Source organism: Biomphalaria glabrata, chromosome 12 (assembly GCF_947242115.1).
Source record: "Biomphalaria glabrata chromosome 12, xgBioGlab47.1, whole genome shotgun sequence".
NCBI classification, from domain to species: domain Eukaryota; kingdom Metazoa; phylum Mollusca; class Gastropoda; family Planorbidae; genus Biomphalaria; species Biomphalaria glabrata.
In genome coordinates this window covers 15,127-25,767 of record NC_074722.1, presented here as the reverse complement: position 1 = coordinate 25,767, position 10,641 = coordinate 15,127, and the positions used below count along the sequence as shown (strand labels likewise).

General features: G+C 39.0%; 1 long non-coding RNA gene across 1 annotated transcript; it reads right to left on the bottom strand.

Annotated features, from left to right (window-relative positions):
• Positions 1–261: 261 nt before the first annotated feature.
• Positions 262–1,342, bottom strand: LOC106072813 (uncharacterized). The gene is made up of 2 exons (XR_008774078.1): positions 1,271–1,342; positions 262–325 (listed from the first exon to the last, which is right to left on the bottom strand). It is a non-coding gene; the product is annotated as an uncharacterized LOC106072813 (long non-coding RNA).
• Positions 1,343–10,641: the final 9,299 nt, after the last annotated feature.

Sequence of the window (10,641 nt, the reverse complement as noted above, 5' to 3'; positions counted from 1 at the left end):
TTGACTTTAAAGTATATGTTATATAACGGGTGAATGAGTTCTATTGTAATAGCAAGTTCATGTCAAGTTGTGTTCTACTTTTATGCCTTAGAGAGCTTGGCACTATAACTTCATCTTCTTTGTTGAGAAGAGAGACTATTTTCTCGTCGGATTAGGACTCGGCATTAAGAGACACTAAAAATGGTCATTTTTCTGAAAGGTTTTTTACCTTCTTTCGTCAAAACTGGCACGCCGTCGACACATTTGTATTGTAAACAACCATAAAATTCAGGAACACTGTAGGTGGCACCATTGTCAAATGTGTAGTTGTTCACTGTACACGATCCTGAAACAAGCGAAAAAGAACTTTATTTAAATACAAAGCTTATATATGAAAAAGAACAGCACATTTATTGCTATCTCTCTCAATACTGCAGTTTTTATTTCCCTTCATTTACCTTTTAATTACCATTAATTAAATGTAAAAAAAAAAGTTATTTATTTGAATTGATTCGTGGTGTCGACATTTAGTAATCCTATTTGTGCAAAGTTTCAACTTGATTCGAGTACTAGAAAACACAGACAGGCGAATTAAGTTAATAGAAAAGTTAAAGGAAAGTTCCCCCTTTCAGACCTTCTATGGGGCAGATGATGAAAATGTCATCTGTTTTTGAAGCCTACGGTAAACGAGGATGTCATGTGGCCAGCACAATGACCCATTTACATCACACTCCAAATTGAGCTAGCAGGTACTTCATGAAATGAAATATTTGAAAAAAAAAACACAAACAAGTGTTCACCAAATGAAAGTTGAGCTTCAGTGGATACATATAGAATGTGTAGGCCCCCTAATTGATCTCGCATCACGGTGGGCGTATTTTAAGAAGTCTGTCATGATAAGGTGTTCTACTCTTTCAAGTGTTTATTGTTATTATTAAACGATTTTACCATCACAAAAGAGATACAAGACACCGATAGCAAAGACAAACAGACACAAACACTCTTTTGTTCCCCTGGCAATCAAATCATTAAATAAGAACAATCTGGTATAAACTTTGTCACATGTAAATTATGAGTGAGTCTGGTGTGAATGTACACTTTGGTTTCTTATAGTTATAATGTTTTTTGTTTGGTGTAATGCACAAATTGTAAGACAAATTTCCTTACGGATAATAAAGATTATTATTATTATTATTATTATTATTATTATTATTATTTATCACAAATGAAAAACTTAACGTAATATTTATATTAATTTTATTTTACGACACTCACTAAATTACGACCTTACCTACTGGTGCTGAGTACGTCAACGACAGTAAACATGCCAAGGTGGTTAGATCAACCCAAATCTGTGGTGACAAAAAAAAAGATAAGGTACGAGTATTGTAGTGATTCATATATGTATGTACACACAATGCGCTTGACTTCTACATTAGAATGCATCTACTTATGCATTAATATAACTACCCTACACACAAGAGTGGTGTATGGTTTGCCAATTCCAATCAAGTTTGCAACAAGCTTTCGTCTATACTTAATTTTAAAAGACAAAAGAATAAAACTGAAACAAAGATCTAGAAATTGATGTTCATAATCATCTCTTATGGGTTTATAAACAGTGGCGTAGCTAGGCATTCGCCATCATTTGGAGGCCCGGGGGTTTGACCTCTTAGGGGGGCCCTACATTTTGCGTAATATTAATATTTAATGTAAAAAAGCACTCATTTGGGGGACCCCTCTCAAGTGGGGGCCCGGTGTATTTTTTTTTCAAATTCGCCCTCCCCCGCCACCCTAGCTACGCCTCTGTTTATAAATTAAATATGGGTTTATAAACAGTGGCGTAGCTAGGCATTCGCCATCATTTGGAGGCCCGGGGGTTTGACCTCTTTGGGGGCCCCTACATTTTGCGTAATATTAATATTTAATGTAAAAAAAAGCACTCATTTGGGGGCCCCCTCTCAAGTGGGGGCCCGGTGTATTTTTTTTTTCAAATTCGCCTTCCCCCGCCACCCTAGCTACGCCTCTGTTTATAAATTAAATATGGGTTTATAAACATTAGGATAGTCGTTTACAAAAATTACCGAACTGTTAAGCTTTTAAGATCCTGCTGTACTAGTAGTACATGTAGTTAGAGGTCTCTATTTGTAGTTTATATCACCAAGAAAAAATGATCTCGAGTTCTGATGTACGCTACACGCGTCCTAGCCACGCTCCAGTAATTAGGTTATTTCTCTCTCTTTCTCTCTCTCTCTCTCTATATATATATATAATAATGAATACTATTGTGATGGCGTTCTTCGACTGATCTTGCTTGTTCGTCAGTTACAGAAGCCACTATGGATCATTTCATGTTAATACTATAAAGACCTGGGCATCAGCTATGGTCAGAACACGCACAATAGTTCCCCCCTTTCCAGGCAGAATATGTGTTCGAAAGAATACTGTCGATACAGTTTGAGATCCCCGCGTCGCAGGTTCTGCCAGCGTGCGAAGCAAGCTGTCTATGGACGAATATCTTAAGAAGACTATTATTAATGGTTGAGACAACTTTCTCAATTATTTTTTTAATGTGTCTTTAAAACACAGATATAGACGAATTTAAAAAAAAACAACTTTATCCATATTAATGTATCATTATGTCCTGACAACAACTTTATACAGTTCTACAGACTCGTCAAATAAATGATTAGGAAGAGAAAAAATCAGTGAATCTGTATAACATTCATGCATTTGAAGATCATTCTGGATCAGGTGTGGGAAAATCACAACAAACGGGCCACATGCGGCCCGCAAGAGCATATTCTGAGTCCAGCGGACACGCACATAAATAAATTAGGTGTATTCACAGATTATATCCATAGATATTAAAAATAAATACATTCAAATATTTATATAGGCCTAATATGTGAAACTTCTGTCAACAGATTATATTGAAGTATTTATTTTATTTTATATTATCGATTGTGATGATGAAGAAGCTAAAGAAAAAATTCTCTGTAATTCTAAAACTTTGAAGAATCAAAATTATTCTAATTGCAAAATATGTCGAAACATTCAGGGGCAGATTTGAATTGCGTTTTTACTCAACCAGAAATAATCTTCTCTATGTTTTATTAATCAACGCCGATCGTTGATCATGGAAAAGGAAAAGGGCCAAGATGTATGTGTGTAGTCGCTGAATGAACTCTTTATGTTGTGTTCTATTTATGTGTATGTTTCTGTTGTGTTGTCTTTATATGCGAAAAAAGTCCTAGTAAACACAACAAAATTTCCACAAGGATCAATACAGCAGTCTTAGTCTTAGTCTTAAAGCTGTGTCCAAAAGAGTTATATTTGAATATTTATTTATTATTGGATTGGATTGAATTTCATGTTTCTAACTATGGCACTGGACGGCAAAGTATTTTTTTTACCAACCTTCGAGGTAAAGCAGTGTGCTTTCAGTACTGTGAACCGATCGCGTTTTTTATAGAGTAGGCCTACATTGTAAACCATCACCAAACAAAGAATTTTTTTTTTCGGATGAAATCTCAAAAATGAAGAAAGAAAAATAAGAAATCAGATTGTTAACTCTTTCTCTCCTAACTAACGATACCAACGAGGACTCCACCAGAATGTGGTAAATAATTACGGGGAGAAAGAGTTAATAAACTGACGAAGCAGAAAACGTTTTTTCACCAAAGAACAGAAGTCAGCTTGGGGTTGTTCCACAAGTTTGTCAAGCGAAATCAACCCTTTAAAAACATGCTTGTCAGACACAGGCTAATGTTGTGTCCTGGCAATTTAATGCACCTACAAGCAAGGATTTTTTTTTGGGTACTCGTTCACATTGTGGGGGCGCGGTGGCCGAATGGTTAAACGCTTGGCTTCCGAACCTGAGGTCCTGGGTTCGAATCCCGGTGAAGACTGGGATTTTGAATTTCTGGATTTTTAGAGCGCCCCTGAGTCAACCCAACTCTAATGGGTACCTGACTTTAGTTGGAGAAAGTAAAGGCGGTTGGTCGTTGTGCTGGCCACATAACACCCTGCTCGTTAACCGTTGGCCAAAGAAATAGATGACCTTAACATCATCTGCCCCATAGATCGCAAGGTCTGAAAAGGGAAACTTTTACTCGTTCACATTGGACGAAGGTACTGAAGTGCAGGACACAGCACACCTATTTATATCCAACCGGGGAGTAGATACTGGTTTCAGCTCACGGAAGAGTTACTCAGTGTTGAGTCACTCAAACATACAGCCTCAGGTCAGGATACCTTAATTGTTAGCAAAAACTGTGTTGAAAGAGTTGGGTTAACATGAAACAAGACAGCAAGTGTAACAACTGATGGTGCCCGTGATGAGTGATCAAATTATAGAGTAGGCCTACAATCCTGACGATAAACTTTTATCCCTTTAATGTGTTATTCTTCAGGGAAGCCATTGGACTCGAGACAAAAATATACCTTCTCAACACAATCGTCATTCCAACTGCTACATATGCATGTGAGACATGGAAGTCATCTGTCAAAATTGAGAAAAGACTAAATGTGGCTCAACAGAGATGGCTGAGACGGATTTTGGGAGTCAGTTACACAGATCGGGTCTCAAACAAGGAAATCCTATGCCGAACTGGGAGTCGAACACTTAGTGAGGTTGTGACTGAGCGTCGCATGATGTTTGCGGGACATGTTCTACGTCAAAATGAATTACTCACACCAAGAGTTGCAATAACATGGAAGCTAAAACGAGGAAAGCGCAAACAGGGACGTCCTCGTATTACTTGGCGACACACCTTCATGGAGGACCTCAGAACAGTGGACACCAGGTGGGAGGAGGCTTCAGACATAGCCAGTGACAGATCTTTATGGAGACAGCTTGCCGCCCAATGCGCCGAACGGCGCGGGAGGACCTAAGTCTAAGTAAGTCTTCAGGGAAGTTAGTACAAAGCTGTAGGCCTATAGAATATTAAGTATGTTATTGACCCATAGTGATCACCTTTACCAGGGCTAGGGGCTAGGGTTCGTTATCAAAAGGCAGTTCAGAGAACTATTTGAAGATTTGGAAACTGAACATTCATACACACACTCACGCACCTAGATAATGTTTATAATGTTCCACGTGAAAGTAGAAACAAAACTATCCAGAAATGCGATATCATAAAGCCCAACCCCGACCATTGAAGAAAAAAAATTCTAGGTCAAAGTAAAAATATAACTACTATTCCAGTCGTAGCGAAGCACGGGTATCAGCTAGTAAATGTATATAAAACCTATATATTACGCACCTTTAATTGCATCAACTAAATTTACCACATTAAGTTTTGATTGCATAAGTTCAACAAAAAGAGAGAATTACATCTAGATCTAGTCATGGTTGACGTTATTGAAAATCCCATTAAGAAAAGTCTAACAACGACAGAAACTCAAACATAAACAGATGAGTCCGGTAAATATTCAATTTAATTCTTGAATTGATCTATAAAGGGATAGGATAGCCTTAGATTCGGAAAAAAAAGTGCAGTGGCTAAGGAGACCAGGAATGGCAGAAATCTAGATACATTATAGATCTACTAGTTCCTTCTTGACATTTTTTCTTTTATATTACAGGCGTTACTTCAAGACTTAAACTCATGGTGTAATATATTTGACACATCTTAAGCAGATTGAGGCTTTAGCGATTTAAGTTCTCTTTTCGCTGTCTGCGCCCTTATTGGGAGAGTTTTGTCCTTTTGGTATTCAATGTAGATCTGTGTCCCGCGACCTTTGTAACAGTTTTGTAGTTATTTCTTTTGGACTTCGGTAGCTTCCGCTACTCTTCGCAGGTCACTGAAGACAAGCTGTGGACACCGTTGTTATACCCTGACTCTCCTATTTTAGAATAGTCTTTGTTAAACGGATGGTCCTTATCGACTTTCTTTAGATCTAGGTACCCACTCAGCGTAGCTTTTAGCAATAAGTGTCTACAGTAGTCTACACTATCCACCCCAGTGTGCTTCAAAACATATTTATTTAGTCTTGCTATCTCATCTTATCTTATATATTACAGACGTTACTTTAAAAAATTACGCCCTTCGCATTTCATGTGTCAATCTAATCAATGACTTAAACTCTGCTAAGTTGTTGGTTTTCATGGCTGATTCAGGCAACCCATTCCATCCTCTGATGACACTAGGAAAGAAGGAGCACTTGTATGATTTTGTTCGAGCATATGGAATAAGAAATGTGCCTCTATCTTTGTGTCTTTCTGAGTATTTCATCAGGTTTTGTTTTTCTGTTTGTAAGTTATGGTTTAGCGTTTTATGTATTATTGCTACTTTACTTATTATTCTTCTGTCTTGAAGTGTCTCTACGCTACGTAATTTAACTAATCTGTTGCTCAAATCCAATTGGAATGTTCGTTTGTTATAAATCTCACTCCTCTATTCTGCCTATAAGGAGCGGAAATAGCTGTGGCAAGAATTAAGAATAACTTTAGATGCTATCAATATAGCAGTGAATAGCACCAAAGTCTCTTTGCTTTGGAGTGACCACAATCAAAATGTGTTACTTATCGCAGCATCTAAAGGGAAATTACTGTTGGAATAAATAATTAAAGAGTCTGTTTGTTGTTTCAAAAATGTTTTAAAAGTTTCTGATGTTCCTTCAGAGTTGAAGATCATCTGCCTCCTAGTTCAAACTCCCTGCAAGACAACGGGGGATGGGGCGGGTAACTGAAGCTCACAGCACATTTAGACCGTCTTCAAACCAGAAGTTTGCGAAGTATTCTCTCCGTCAATCAATAAAAACCCAGATCTATGTTTAACAAGCTGTAGTGCGCCATCATGTAAGGCACCAACCTGCCTATAATGCCATTCTATGTAGCTCTACATCTGTGTGTACTGTGTAGCCTAAATAGTGAGTAGGCGACTTCTATTACGTCTCATGTTTATAATTGACCTGATGCCTGATCACATGACAGTCAATTGACCAACAACGTAATTTTGTAACCCTTCCCCTTCTTCACTTTTGACCTTAAGAATTTGCCTTTTAATTGTTGAAGACGTTTTGGGTTATTTATGTATGTGTATTTTGGATGTAACTGTGTCAGTGTGTGAAATGTATAGAAGGGAAATAACTCCAATATTATTTTATTTCTCGAAGGAGAACTTTGTTACACCTTTAGCTTCAACTGTCTTATCTTATCCCGGGCATGCTACCTTGCCTCATAGTGGCGCCCTGGTGGAAACAATCGTAGGAGGAAACGATTAGGCTAAAGGGTAGCAAAAGAAGACTCCAGTGGGGGTGCCTAAGGGGGTGCGAGAGCATCCTCATTGCACTGCGCGGAGTTGTAAAAAAGCTCCCACAACCTTGTCACAATCCAGGCGCTATTCCTCAAGGGGCCGTTCATAAATGGCGTGTCCCGCACGGTTAGCTTAGTATAGAAAAGGAAAATGGCGGGGGTCTTAGTGCGCGAGTCTGACCCACCCACTTTCAGGCCAGTGAGAGGGAGCTCTTGTTCACTTTTGCTGGCTTAGAGTTCCAAGAGCTGAAGGCTCAACTCTACCTGACAGCTTCAAGAAGAAGAATCTTATCTTATCTTATTGTAACGTATCCCCTACTATCCAGGCTCTCTTCAAACTGCACCACACAACCCAAGGAACTTAAAGAACCTCACAACTCAGGACTCCAAAGTAACAGTCAGTTGAATTTCAAATACATCGCAATTGGCAACAACATTAACACTGTCTTTACAAAAACCTAGTCTCTGCTCCGCACTGACTTCACACACCGTGCTGGTTCTCGCCTCGTACTGGTCACATTGCGAGGTAACGAAGTGTCTTGACACACTCGCTCTTATATAGTATCTCTACTGGCCTTCTAGAACCGTCGCTTGACCACTCCAGTTGATCACTTTCGCCGTGACTTGCGTGTGAAATATTTACACACAGGTTCTTGCCGAACCGGCGTGTACTGTCACTGGTCACGGTTGACCGCTCGTCTAGCGCTGGACTGGGGCGATTTGCGTAGGCTAAAAACACACACAGCCTACGACCATCTGTGTCACCACCAGGTTTATAACAGTATCTTATCTTATGAAATACAGACGTTACTGCATAAAAAGAAGACGTCTGCATACTACACGTGTTGGACCGTTGGTGCACCTCACATGATCTGTCGACTGTCTTTTTCAATGGACCTCATTCACCAGTAACCTGAATAGAGGCATTAAAAAACATACTTAAAATCTCATGCGCTAATCTACTCATCTCATCTACTCATTATTATACAGATTTTTCCTATTCTAAACCACGTACATACATACCACAGAACCAATATTTATCAAATTCATATTTTGCATAGAGATGTTAAAGGGAGTTTATCTTAGTGTCATTTTAAGTCAAGGGGAGACAATTGATACAGTTTAATTTATTAAATAAAACTAATTTCTTATTAAGAGTTCCACATTCTACTGTTAAGATGTCAAAATATTTAGAATCATGGGCGTAGCCAGGGAGGGTTCTTGGGGTTCAAACCCCCCCCCCCCCCGAAATGAAATCCCCCCCGCAGGGGGGGGGGAACGGAATTAAGTGACTGATTATTGCTTTCATTTTGTTTATTTTAGGTGAGATTTTAATACTAAATCATCACTTACCACAGCACAGCCGAGGCAGTTTTGAGTTAAAAACCCTCTACCAGGGGGTTTTGGCTTTAAATCCCCCTACCAGGGGGTTTTGAGATTTAAAAAACCCCTATCAAGGGGTTTTGAGATACAAATCCCTCTACCAGGGGTCTTTGAGTTTAAAACCCCCTATAGGGGGTTTTGAATTTTAAACCCCCTACCAGAGGTTTTTGCAGTTAAATCCCCCTCTTCTATAAAACAAAACAAAAAAAAATGCAAACAACAATCCCCAGATTCCAACAGCACAGTTGAGGCAGTTTTTGATTTTAAAACCCCCTCCAAAATTTACGATAAACCCCATCTTCAATATAAAAAAAAAGCAAATTACACACTACACACTCAAAATTCTATGAGCGTAGCCAAAGGGGTTTTGAGTTTAACCCCCCCCCTCCAGTTGGGGTTTGAAGCTAAAAAGTACCTCTTCAATATAAAAAAAAAAGCAAATTACAGACTATAAAATCTATGAGCGTAGCCAAAGGGGTTTTGAGTTTAAATCCCCCTCCTCCAGATGGCTTTTTCTTTAAAGTTTAAAACCCCTCCAGATGGTTTTGAGTTTAAAATTCCCCTGCAGAGCGTTTAGAGATGAAAACCTCTCTCTTCAATATTATTTTAAAGCAAACTACAGTCACCAAATTCTATCATCGTAGCTAAATGGGGTTTTGAATTAAAAACAAAACAAAAAAACTCCAGAGATTTCTTAGTTTAAAACCCCTCAACAGATTATTTGACGAAAAAACTTTCCTTTTCGATATAAAATCTAAAGCGAAATACAGGCATGTAATTCCAAGAGAGTAGTCAAGAAATTGAAAATCATTAAATGTATCTCAACAAAGATGGCTAAGACAGATTTAATGAGTCAGTCATAGAGATGGGGTCTAAATCAAAGAAATCATATGCCGAACTGGGAGTCGAATCCTTAGTAAGGTTGTGACAGAGCGTCGCATGAGGTTTTGCCGGACATGTTCTCACACAAAATGAATTACGCAAAATAAGAGTTGCGGAAACAGCTTGCCGGAAAATGCGCTGAACGGCGCGCGAGGGTCTAAGTCAGTAAGAATAGCACATTAGGTTTTTGAAATAAAACTTTTTAATAGCAAGATAATGCACTGTAGATACCTCAGAATATGCATTTTGTTGGCTTTCAATACCAGAAATAGTGCTCGGCGGCGGGGCTTCGCCCCGCGATTAGGGAGCGCTGCGAACTCCCCCAGACCCCCTTGCTAGCAAGGGCGGGGAGTCCACAATAAACAATAAACGTCTTCCGAAAGGGTCAGAATGTAATAAAGATTAATCATGTACACACACACATATATAGATATATATATAATTTTTTTCCGCGGGGGGGGGGGGGGTCGGGGGGGGGGGGGAATCCCCCCCCCCCCAAAACCCTCCCCGAAAAAAAATCCTGGCTACGCCCATGTTTAGAATAGAAGGGAAAATCTTTTTTTTTTAATTCAAAATCTTTAGAGTGAATTAGATGTGATGTATGAAATCAATATATACATATTGTAACGATCCTCTCTCTCCTAATCAGTCTTCTGTAAACACTGCTAAACACACACAGCACATCAACACATCAAGAGCTTGACAACAAGGCTCCAAATAATCTGGTACTTTAATAATGGTCAAATAAAACAGCCAATACGACACAATTGGCAACACAATCAACGGCTACAACGTTAGACTGTATATCACTGTACTAAACTCATAACTCTACTGTCTCTTCCTGGACTCGTACGTTTCACTGGAGGACTGCACCAGGACCGACTTCATGACTAACAGTCCCGGTCTCAACGCTCTCCGGTCTTGAACTGCCGCTTTCTTACACACTGTGTCTCTGGTCTGCGCAGGCTTATGATCAGATGACCATAACACGGGCGCGATTCGCGTGCAAAGTTCATGCCAGTACTGTCCCATGCCTTTCAATATAGCATGTATGTATGTCCATATATTACTCCATCTTATACCAAATTACAAACCTACTCTTAAAACTACAAAGAGAGTTATAAAAACGGTCAAGA